This window comes from Adiantum capillus-veneris, chromosome 1, assembly GCF_014529385.1.
Source record: "Adiantum capillus-veneris isolate H3 chromosome 1, ASM1452938v2, whole genome shotgun sequence".
NCBI lineage: Eukaryota > Viridiplantae > Streptophyta > Polypodiopsida > Polypodiales > Pteridaceae > Adiantum > Adiantum capillus-veneris.
Window position 1 is genome coordinate 127,208,518 of NC_140931.1, and position 11,804 is coordinate 127,220,321.

The 11,804-nt window shown below is 44.0% G+C and overlaps 1 pseudogene; it reads right to left on the reverse strand.

Annotated features, from left to right (window-relative positions):
- Positions 1-4,320: 4,320 nt before the first annotated feature.
- LOC147465527 (uncharacterized) lies at positions 4,321-5,406 on the reverse strand (annotated as a pseudogene).
- Between the last annotated feature and the right edge of the window lie 6,398 nt (positions 5,407-11,804).

Genomic DNA, 11,804 nt, shown 5'->3' on the forward strand with positions numbered 1-11,804 from the left:
AAGCAAGGGTTATTCACCTTCTCCTCCCATTGCCACACCAAGCAAGGGTTATCCACCTTCTCCTCCCATTGCTACAAGGGTTAACCACCTTCTCATATCACTTTATCCCACCTACATTGTAGCAACAAGCAAGGTCTTGCTCCTCCTCCTAGTTTTCTTTGCTCAACCATGGCCAACCTACTTCACAAAGGCGGCCAAAGGATGAGGACACAGCACTTGCATGCCACAACACTAGAGGTATAGATGATGAGTGGGTGCCACAAGAGTTCACCAAAGGTGCTTGGATATACATGCAACCATCTGCTATTGGCCCTCATCGTGTGCAGAATCGTGTAAACTTGGATCTTCATTGGAAAGGAAAGCTTCTTGGCTTCAAGAATCGCAAAGACAAGGGGACCGTAGCCATTGTGCAACATGTTTTCTCAATATCAACCATGCAATTGCAACAACCACCTCGATTTTCAACACATTGTAAGTACATGTTTTGAGAATACAAAGCTAGGTATGAAATCATAGTGTAATGTTATTATGGATTCATACTTAAGATTTGTCATGCATTTATAGTCATATTTCCATCCACGTTGGTGGAGGAGCAGCCACTACATAGTCTCTCCTTCACATTCAATGCTATACATGCGGATATTGGAGCAACAATGTTCCCACATCTTTGCCCAATCAAACTAGTTCAAAGAAGGATTTCTTCTATTCTCACTCCTATATTGTCCCTACTTCTACACAAGCGTTTGGAATGCTTGAATCCATCAAAGTAACTTCCTTATTAAGTATGGAGTGGCCGGTGCCAGATTTGTGGTCGGTAGCATCTTTCAAGCAAAAGATGATAATAGATGTCCAAAACTCTTTGAAATACTCTAAAGCTTCTAGGTCTGTGGGCTTGAGTTGGTGTTTGCCCATTCATTGTTTTGTGCACATTTTTAAAGAGTTTGGATTTGTGGAGACTACCACAATGCTTGTATGTAAAGATGTGCATTACGAGGAATAAGAAAGGCTTTTAGAAGAGGATTGGGGTTTTGTGGAGGGCATGCACAACGGGGACCGGTACTGTTGTAAGGTTGGAGCTTCAGGTATTGGAATGCGCTATTTAAAATCCTGCACCTCCTTGTACATACGATTTCACTATGATCGGTGGATGTGCAAGCTTGGAGTGTGGACTCCCTTACAGAGTGTAGACGACGCTATTGCAAGCTTTGACATTGCAGTGAAGATGCCCAACGATGCTTTGGAGGCAGTCCAAGTGAACAAGCATTGGACTCTCAGTAATGTGCGAGAAAATTTCGTTATTATGGGTTTTGAGGCCCTTCAACAAGCACAATTTCGTTTACAAGGTCACAAGGTGAGAATCCTTCCACCACATTTTCAATACATCATGGTTTGTCGGTCATTGGATGCTTATTGTAATGAATGTCCACAGATTGGGAAGAGAATGGAAGACAAATTGAAGGTCGAGCAGGACTGGGGGATGGATGGAACTATGCTATCAATCTTATAACTTTGTAACTCTTGCAATTTTCAAAACGATCCCTGATGTAATCAACATGATTTGCTTCGGCAAATCATGTCTTTGAATATAATTTTTGGCATTGAGATGAGAAATCATTTTTTGGTGAAAGTGCCTTTTTTTAATGTCTTTAAAAAAGGGTCCATTATAAAAGGGGGGCCGCCTAACTCATTCACTATTTTCACTTTTGCAACTCTTGAGCTCCTCCACTCTCTATCTACACCCCAGGCTAGACATGGATGCTTCCATAGCCTCTGCATCTGCACCCACATCCACCCCTTTGTCACGCTTCATCCTCTTCCTCGAGGACACCAAATACAAAGGGAAGTTGGACCTCCACACCTATTTTACTTGTCTCCCTGACCTAGACGCCACAATTGCCCTTCACATGGATGCATTTGCCAATATTTTTGCATTCATGGAGGAGCACATCATAAAATATTTTGTATATATCTCCCCACATGCAGGGATCTGGGTGCCTTGCGATCTTTTGCGCTATATACACAAAGGTGATTGCCCATTCTCCAAGCGGTTGCAACGATTCCAAGAAATTGCCACCGATGCAGGCCGTTACTTGGATGAGCAAGCCACAGGGGTGTGAACGCTCAAGAAGCGCAAGTTGGGGATGGAGTACCAAGACACTCCGGCTCGAGTACCCTAGGGGTCTCGAGGAAGTGGTTGAGAAATCCATAGTTGTGGTTGGCCCTAGTGACACTCCAGTGCCACTACCACTGACGGATGTGGCTTTCCCAGAGGTAGAAATCAGTCGCTTCTCCTCAGTGGTAGTGGATGGGGAGGAGTATGTGTTTATGCATGATTTGGAGAAAGCATTTGGCCTGCGCATGGATGAATGCTTGAGTGTGCTATGCAACAACACCAAATGTCCCTTAGAAAATACGCCAGATGCCCTAGAAAGCAAGCTCTTGCCAATTGGGGACTCTGTTTTGCTGACACTATTGCAGTTGTATGTGTGAAGGTCTTGGCAGCAGAGCAATTGTACATGGCCGAGGAAGAATTCCAAGCCACACAAGCCAAGGTTGAGGCTGCTAGGGTGCCTATGCCATTATGCAACCTTCCATATGATGATCCAAAGCTCGTAGTTGCAGTGCATGGGAGCATTGACTTGGATGCAAAGGGCAACAGGGAGGAGGACGACAAGGACCAAGAGGTAAATTGTATCCTAATTTTCATGTTACTATTTTATCCTTCATTGTTTTTTTTCTCAACCTTCATCGGTTTATGACAGGACGTCGTGGAGCTTGATGATTTTGCTGCAAGGCAAGTGGATGGGCTTTGGACCTCAAGCTTCCCTTGTGCATTACCTAGGACAACTCCCCCCTGGTGATGTGGCCATTATCCATAATGAATTTACTCCCCAAGCCCATTTTATGACTTGGTCGTTGAAAGCTTTGAGCAAGTTTTTGTGTTTGAGCACCATTGCTCAAACTGCGCATCAAGTGTTCCTAGTGCGTAGATCCCTTGTATGCACAGCGTTTGGCACTAGCTTTCGTGGTAAAGTGCTTGCCCAGATAGGGATACATGCTTCCATTGGCTCAACTGACCCAAAGGCCATAGCGCAGTCCCTCTTGACTGGGGAGTTGCCTTACGTGCAAAATAGGCGCCAGGAAATGGTCAAGAAAATTATGAACTCCTCAGATACATGATGTAAAATCACCGTTTTGGAAGTAATAAAAAATATTTGGAATCGTCTCTCTATCTTGCAAATTCTTCTGAATGTGATTTGTCAATCTTGAAAATTGTTGTAATTGGTGATATGTTTCAATAAGCTATATTTTTTGCTTGAAGTAACAACACAACGGAAGTTGGATGCACATGATACTGGGGAAAGTATAAAACACATTTGAGTGAGTAGTGGTTTCTCTAAAGTAATGATGCAGAACCAATTCTTTTTAGTTAATTTATGTATTTTAAGTATCCTAGGGGGTAGAGATGCCTACCAGGAGCAAAAAAAAGGTTGGCCACAAGGGCGCACAAATGGCCCATCCACCAGTTTTGGATGGGCCATTTGCGCGCCCTTGTGGCCAGCCTTTTTTTTGCTCCTGGTAGACATCTCTACCCCCTAGGATACTTAAAAAACACAAATTTATTGAAATCAATTGGTTTTGCATCATTAATTTAGATGGAGCCTTGTGGCCACCCTTTTTATGGCAATTTCAGTGTATGTTCACACTCAAGGACACTAGAAAAGGTGAAATCAATTCTGAATTCAAGTTTCCAGCACACTATCACCTACTTTAGCTCTACCTAGTACACCCCTGCACCAAAAAGCCCAATTACATTGGACGTTTGAAAAATCAAAATTAATGTTGCATAGACACTTGGTTTCACAATATGTTAACTTTTTTGATATCCTATGGGGAATTCAAAGCTTGAAATGGCCAAAAAAAGGGTGGCCACAAGGATCCATCTAAAATAATGATGCAAAACCAATTGCTTTTAGTAAATTTGTGTTTTTTAAGTACCCTGGGGGGTAGATAAGCCTACCAAGAGCAAAAAAAAGGCTGGCCACAAGGGCGCGCAAATGGCCCATCCAAAACTGATGGATGGGCCATTTGCGCGCCCTTGTGGCTAGCCTTTTTTTTGCTCCTGGTAGGCATCTCTACCCCCTAGGATACTTAAAATACATAAATTAATTGAAATTACATACAGAACTTGAAATTGCAAATTCATCTCATTACAAAGATAATAGACACAGTAGACACAATTGTTGATCATATTGTCATTGGAAAGTCAAAACATTACAAAGATAAGGGTGTGCAATACAAAAAGAGGGTTAACTTCGGCTAATGCTCGAAGTCTCGTCGCAATCGATGTGCAAGCTACATATCTTTTGGTTGTATTGTTACTCGCTTTGCATGAATGGCGCATAGGTTGGTATCTTCCAACACCGAAATGATGTGGGCCTCTGCAGCTTCTTGAATAGCTATTGCTTGCATTCTATACTGATTTCCATAGCTTTGAAGGACCTCCTTCACTGGGCGAGCAAAGGGGGTGCGTCAAATCAAAATCTCCATAGTCTTCTGGTAGTGGCGGATTTCTGCAAATGCCCTTGCTATTTTTTGGCGCCTCTGCCGTTGTCTTGGAGGCACTTGCACATTTGCTGGCTGGCGGCGTTTAGGCTTCTTGAAAAACTTAGACTTGCGCCTATTTACATGCTTAGGGGCTGGTTCTACAGCCTCTTCTGATTCATCCTCTTCCCTTGGATGCCGATCTTGTGGTGTGGGGACAGCTCCCTGGCCTCGAGGCAGTGTCTTTCCCCCAACGGCCACCCAGTGTGTGCGCGGTATTTCATCTCGCAGCCATGGTGGCTCACTCTCTGATTCAGTGTTTGTATGGACCACCCGAGTCCTGGATGGTCCTGCTTGTGATTGGTGGCGCGATGGCTCCTCCTTATAGGACTCTGTTGTTTGCTGGCCTTGTTCTTCTCTCCAGCGCTGGGCACATTGCTTCATTCTTTTTCTAGGTGTTATATCTTGAGGATGTGGAGATTCAACAGCCCTCGATGACTCTGGTGCCCTACCACCATGCCCTCTGCTAGAAGAGTTCCTGGAACGGCCAAGTGTTCGTGGCCATTTTCTTGTGCCTTTAAGCCATTCCAGCTTCTCACATCCTTGGAGGGTGTTTTTGTTGGCAGGGGGATGCTCTTTCACTGTTTGTTTGGTGCGCGCCATTTCGTATGGTAAGAGCTCACGTGTTCTAAAGAAATGAGTGGTTTATGAGAGCATGCAATATTTATAAGGGCCCTGTTTACACTAATTTTGAAAAAAAAACTATTATTTTTAAAATAAACATGTCGCTAAGAGTTGGACCGTACGTTCACGTTTAGTGACTCACGCAGTATCGACTTTGATCCTTGTCGCACTCTGCATCGCCGCCATGCAGCATGCTTGGTGGGACCTTGCGACATTTGCAACTTGTTGCTATGCTCTTGACGACTCCATTTCCGCACTTCAATAGCAATCTTGGATTGTCGTGCATGCTCTATTGTGAGCTTACGAGAAAATGTTGTGCGAAAAAACTAGTTGAACATCTCCTCCAAATAATTGGATTGCACCATTCCACCACCATGTCGAGTATTTGTGAAGTACACTCCTCTTGCTCGATAATGGGACTTCTCCATGCCTTGAGTGCTAAAAATTTCAAGCGATCCATACTTGTGCATAAAAAATGCACCATGCGCAAACAAGATATGTTGTTCACATGAGTAAACGATCCACATTATTTATTCAAAACAATCCCTTGTAATAAATACACCACGCAAAATGGCTTACCATGTAATGTGTGATGTTATTTTCCCCCCAAGAAAGGGTGAAGACCTTGGTAAAATCCGCCAAGGCTTCTTGAAATGATTGGCATTGTTCTTTTGTTGTGCTGTTAAGGCCCATAAGCTTGACCATTTTATCAAAATGTGCCCAAACTTGCTTGCGCTTGTTTGCAAGCTCGCCATTTCAATCATTGTCAGTAGTAGCTTTGCATAACTCCTTCCAAAGCTCCCAAAGGTTACCTGCCTGCTAGTTGGAGCTGTTTTGAGCATCATATCGACTTGGCTTTCCTTGGGAAACTTTCTTCAAAAAGTTTCTAGCTTTTTGTCCACTCATTGACACTTGTTGAGCAATTTTCATGGGCCTCCCATGTGTTCTTTGCAGCAACGATAGACACATTTCCACCGTGACAGCCAATGGAATTCAAGAGTACCTCCACTCTTTCGATCGCTTCCTGGGACTTTTCCAACGGTTTCATTGTGAAAGCATAGTCAATGTGGAGCTTCAATAGCCTATCAAAAATGCGCATGAATCGTGTAATGTACAAAAATGTACATTCGATAGAGGAAATGGAAAGGTCCTTTTGATCACGGTATGGGGCATTGAGCACGGGACATCTCAGAATAGACGCTTCACATTCTCTACCTTCATCTCCGACATCACGACAATCTAACCCTTGTTCTCCATGCCCTTGCCATGGAAGCATGGAACCGACCTTTGCAATGCTCTTATGTGATTTTTGTCCATTAGGTTTGTACCCTCGAGTGCAAAATGGACAAGGCATGAGAGAAGAAGCCCCTTGTTTGCAGCCAAGCAAACACTTTATGGTCTTCAAATCCCCACCTAAGTGCCACTCCACATCATAACTACCAAAACCCTCAATCTCCAACTTCTGACCTGCAATTTGGGAGTGTATTACTTCTGTGATCCATGGAGTTCTCTCAAAAATTCATGAAAGTACTCCATTGGTCTCTTTGGGCACCTCAAGAGAACCCAACCACCAAATGTCTTTCTCTGATTGCACGCTTAAAGATGGGGTGGGAGATGGCTCGACTGAATCCCTTCGCTTGGTTTGCAGAAGGGCCTCATTCATTAGAGTGACACTTAGCCTCTCTACCCTTTGGCTTTTCACTATTTGACACTCATCGAGTTTCAGCACAAAAGAGATTTTTGTGCCAAGCACTACAAAATAAATAGTGCCAAGACCTTAAACTTTAGAGTCTATGATAAGAACAATACCAAAGAAAAAAGTAAAGCGTGTCACCTTCTTCAGGTAACTCGTAAAATCTAAGCATGGCTTCTTGAAGCCTTCTAAGATCCACGAAAATATTGTTCCACATTGTGTAAGGAAAGACCTTCTCCAAAGGTCTTATGGATTGTTTCTTACCTTTTCCCCTTGTCTTTGTTGCACACAAAGCATAAAGGGAAGTTGGCATTGTGTCCTCAATGTGTAGGTATGTCCCAATGCGGGAGAACACATCTTTGTTTGTGGCCTTCTTTGCGAGCTTGACCTCAATGTGAGGAACGGGAAATACGTTTTCCACAATGCCATGTTCTTTGAGGGCATCCTTTAGGAGTTGGAAAATAGCCTGATAGGCTTTGGTGCTGATTCCAACCTCATCACAAGCTTGTTGCACGTCATCATCACTAACCACATTTCTCAATTTACACATAAGGTCCTTGGTGACTGCATCTTTAATGTGCTTACCTCCAGGTGATTGTAAGATAGAAATCACATCCTGGGTATTGAGACAACTAGGGAGAAGGTTGACTCGATCATCTTGGCTTGTTCCACCGCATGCCTCCTGGATGAAGTTTCTAGCAACAAATAAACATAAATGTTAGAAAATAGTGTGAAGTAAGAATGCATCATGCAAGTAAAGACCAAATCACCTTGTGGCTGTAACTCGTCGTTTGCGTGCTCCTCCCGAATGTGCAAGAGTTTCAATGGATGAATACGTGCGTTTGCGTTCCCTTGCACCAAGGGGTGTTTCTTTCAAGTATGTGATGGTGTTGGTAAGCTTCTGGATGTGGGACTCCTTTTCTTGCATTTGTTGTTCAAGAGTTTTAACCACCCTCTCCCAAGAGGCAACACTCTCTTGTAATGCCATTGTCTTGAGGTGAAGAGCTTGACATTCATGCATCCACATATGCAAATAAGCACCTGCACCCATACACAACCGCTTGCAATATCCTAACAAGCCTGCTTCTCCCCTCCCAAGAAATTGAAGAAATGTGGAAAGGCTATTAAACGGTGGATGGAAGTGGCTTATAGGATCGTAAGGGTACAAATGGCCATCCACCCAAATGTCAACATTGGTCTCACAAGCGGTGTGACGTTCCTATGATGACCTTTGATCACCCTCACTAGCGGTCTTCGGTGAAAATGTCGTGGGTAAGCGAATATGTATGCTTTTGGTGTGCGGAGTACGTGGTGGTGGAAGCAAACCATTTGTGATGTTGGTGAGCACCATGGAGCTGTTGCATGAGGAAGAAAATGATGAAAAGATAGAGGGGGAAGGGTAGGGAGGTTGAGGAAGATGGGAGGAGAGAAGGAGGGAGGAGGGGGAGAGAGAGATTGGGGAGGAGGAGGAAGGTAGGGGCAGGGAGGGAGAAGAGAGGGAGAGAGGAGAGAAGAGGGAGGAGGAGGAGAGAACAAAATGTTTTTAACTTTTTGGGGGAAAAGATTTTTGAAAAAATGGACTTTTTAAGCTAGTGGGTTAAAAAATGGGTCAAAAAATGATTTTGGGATATGTATATGTGTTGGGAGGGAGTTTTAAGTAAAAAAACAAGTAAAAATGTTTTATTTTTACAATAGTAAAATTTTGACTCTTAGTGACCCACGTTTTTGTTGATGTGGTCACACCCCTATGCTTCCTTCACTTTAAAAAAAAGCTAGAGAGAGAAAGTAACCCCTTAGGTCCACATCCTACATTTGTCTAAAAAAAAGGATAGAAAAGCCTACTCAAAACTACCTTCTTCAATGCCTTTTCCCCCTAAACCCCACACACACAACATTAGCCTTAATCCCTGAAAATTAGGATTCCTTACAAGGCCCATGCAAGATTCATATTTCTCCTAATGGAATCAAGTATCTTGGATTCTTGTTCAACCAGCTTAGCTACCACTTCGGGTGGTCTTGATCTATGCCATCTTCTTGCATATCTCGGTATAATCTTTCCTTTACCTGGAAGAGTTCAAACTTGATGAGAGGGTATGGCAGGGATTGTTGGTGCCATTGAGCATTGATTTGATTGGGAGTGAGTTGTGTGATGTTGACAGAGTGTAAAACTCTCAACTCCCAATCCATAGCTGCCTTCCACTTCTCATCTACCTCCACAATGATCTTCTCCTTTAGTGCATCTTCTTCATCCTTTGACAACAGCTGGACCATCAGCACTGTGTCTTCCTTCGTGACTTGGATTTGAAAATCTTCTCCCCCACTCGGCTCTGCTGTAGACTGTGTCTCAAAGTTAGCAAATGAGACCGAGGGGATTTCCACTTGGGGTGGCTCTGAAGTGCCTGCCTCCTCCTGCATATCTGGCTTTCCATCTCTGAGGAGTTGGTTTACTCTTTTCAATTCTGCAATCTCTTTAAGGAGCTCCTCCTCTTTTTCAACCCGCATGAGCGCCAGGTCTCTGCGTTGTGACTGCTCCAGCTTCAACTCCAGCTCTAAATCTCTGTTTTTCTTTTCAAGTGCTTATACACCTCATCTGTTCCGTTGATCAAGGCCATGGCTGGATTTTCTCTTAATTGCCGCAAGAAAGTGGCCTGATTATTAATCCTTTGTTCTGAATATTGCAGTGATGCGTTTGCTATATCTAATTGTACTTGAATCTTTTGAGTGGACAGAGAGGTGGTGAGAAGTTCATTTGTCACTTCTGTCAAACTGCTCATCTTTCACTTTGCAGGCATCAAATAGCTTAGTCAAGAGGTCACCCAACTCGTCCATTTCCTTCTATTGGCTATCTCCTCCTATTTGATGATGTTCTGCTTCAGTCTTCAGCTCTTGTACTTGCCTTTGGAGATATGTAATAGTAGCCATTCTGTCGTTGAGCTCGCCTTGAAGAGCATCGATGAACGTTTCTAATTCTTTGGCTTTAGTACTGTGGTTAAAGGCTGCTGAGCGGAGTTTCTCCGTCATGATTTGCATCTGCCTTGCATACTCGTTCACTTGTAGAATGACTTCATCATTGGGCTTCCACTCCTCTTGTCTTGCTAGTTCGGATGTGTCGGCAGCCTCTTGTGTTGCTTCTTGTTGTGTTGTTATTGCTGGTGTTTCTATAGAGATGGTTGCTTCTCCTTTGTCATCCTAAGGTTTTGAAACCTCGGCAGTTTCTGGCTGAGTGGAAACAACTTGTGTGGTCTCAACCCTTTCAGTTTCCACGGTTGCAGGCCTTTCCACCTTCTCAGTTTCGATTACTTCCTCATGTGTAGTGGTTTGCTCTTTTTCTGTATCTTGCTCTTTATCAATTTCATCCGACTCTTTGTGAGTGTCCTCGGCTGTCTGTTCTGGTGTCGGTTCAGCTTCCTTTTGGTGGGTGAACTCAGACTCTTTTTCCTTGTTAGTCTCGGCCTCTTCAGTGGTCTCTTGGCCTGGCGGTGATGATGGTGGAGTGGGCATGGGCTGGTCCTGTTGTTCCAGCGGCGGTGAGGTGGGTCTGGGAGATGCTTGGCCTGGCTCTTGAGTTGCTGCTTCCTCAGCTTTCTTGGTCGCTTCTTCCGCCTCTTTTAGCTTCAAGGCCTCTGTCTCTTGATACATTCTTTCTAAATGATCCTTGGGATCCTCGACCTCTTTCCTTGAATGATATTTCGTTTGAAGTCCCTTCAACCCGGTAGGTACCTACTTTTCTAGGTCTTTTCCCTGCGCTTGCCTAGTGTGCTGATACGCCTGTTTTTCTCTTTCAAATCTCGCTTGCTTTTGAGTTAGCTCCTCTTGGTGGGCAGCCACTACTTTCCTCTTCATCTCTTCCCTCCTAGCTCTTTTTTCTTCGTTGTACAGATCTTTCACTGCTATGCTGCTCGGATGAACTGTCATCAGATTTATCACCTGATTTAAATGATTGTTTACCAGATCTTGTAGATCTTGGAGAGGGTGGAGCTGCCAAGATCCATGTGTTCTGATCCGAGGTAGGTGGTAGGTTGTCGACCATGCCGATGACATGATAGGCTATTCTAGTCAAGACTTCAGGTGCGCCCAAGTAGGTTATCTTTCCCCCGTTCTTGGTGGCCTTTAATGTTGTTAACACATATTGTGCATGGTCCATAGGTTGTCTGGTGGTTGACTTCAAAACTTGTGTAAAATTTATGGCCACGACGTGATTTGGTGTCGTGTACCTTGGTGGCCTTTTTGCGAGGAAATGGAAATGTTGGTGGTACAGACGGGCTGGCTCTTCCACCTGCTTGTGGATGAGATCGGCAAATGTAGCCGCAGTTGTTTCCTTTGTAAACGTGCCTGTTGTTTTCCTATCTCTTGCCCGCATGGTCATCACTTCAGTGCGCAATCTGAGTGCCTCTGCCACTATTTCCTTTGTAATCACAACCTCTACCTTGTTTCCTTGGTTGTATGAGATTTAGGCAGTTCCGTCTTCCTTGATTGTGGACAAAAGCTCGTAAGCCTTCTGAAAGTCTACTCCGCAGGCTTCCTGTTCATAGAAGTGTCGGAGTCCCAACCTGCGGTTAGCCTCTTTTGTTCTGGCTTTGCTGCAACATCATAAACCTCTTTGGCAAGAGCTGCAACTCCACCGGATGCCCTTCTTCACTCTTAAATCTACCCGTGAAGACTGTGGTGTGGTGTTCTTCTAACTTCTCTTTAGAAAGATAAGATGCCTTTGCTACCTTTACTGACTCGGGGTCTAGTTGATACGGTGGCAACTCTTGCAGTTTCTCCTTTTGGTTTAACTTCTTCTTGGCCTTCTCCACGGCTTTCATTGCTCCTGTTGAGTGAATAGAGTGAAAAGTTAGCGGAGTTGTCAGATCTTTCTCCAGAATGTTCTTTTAGACTG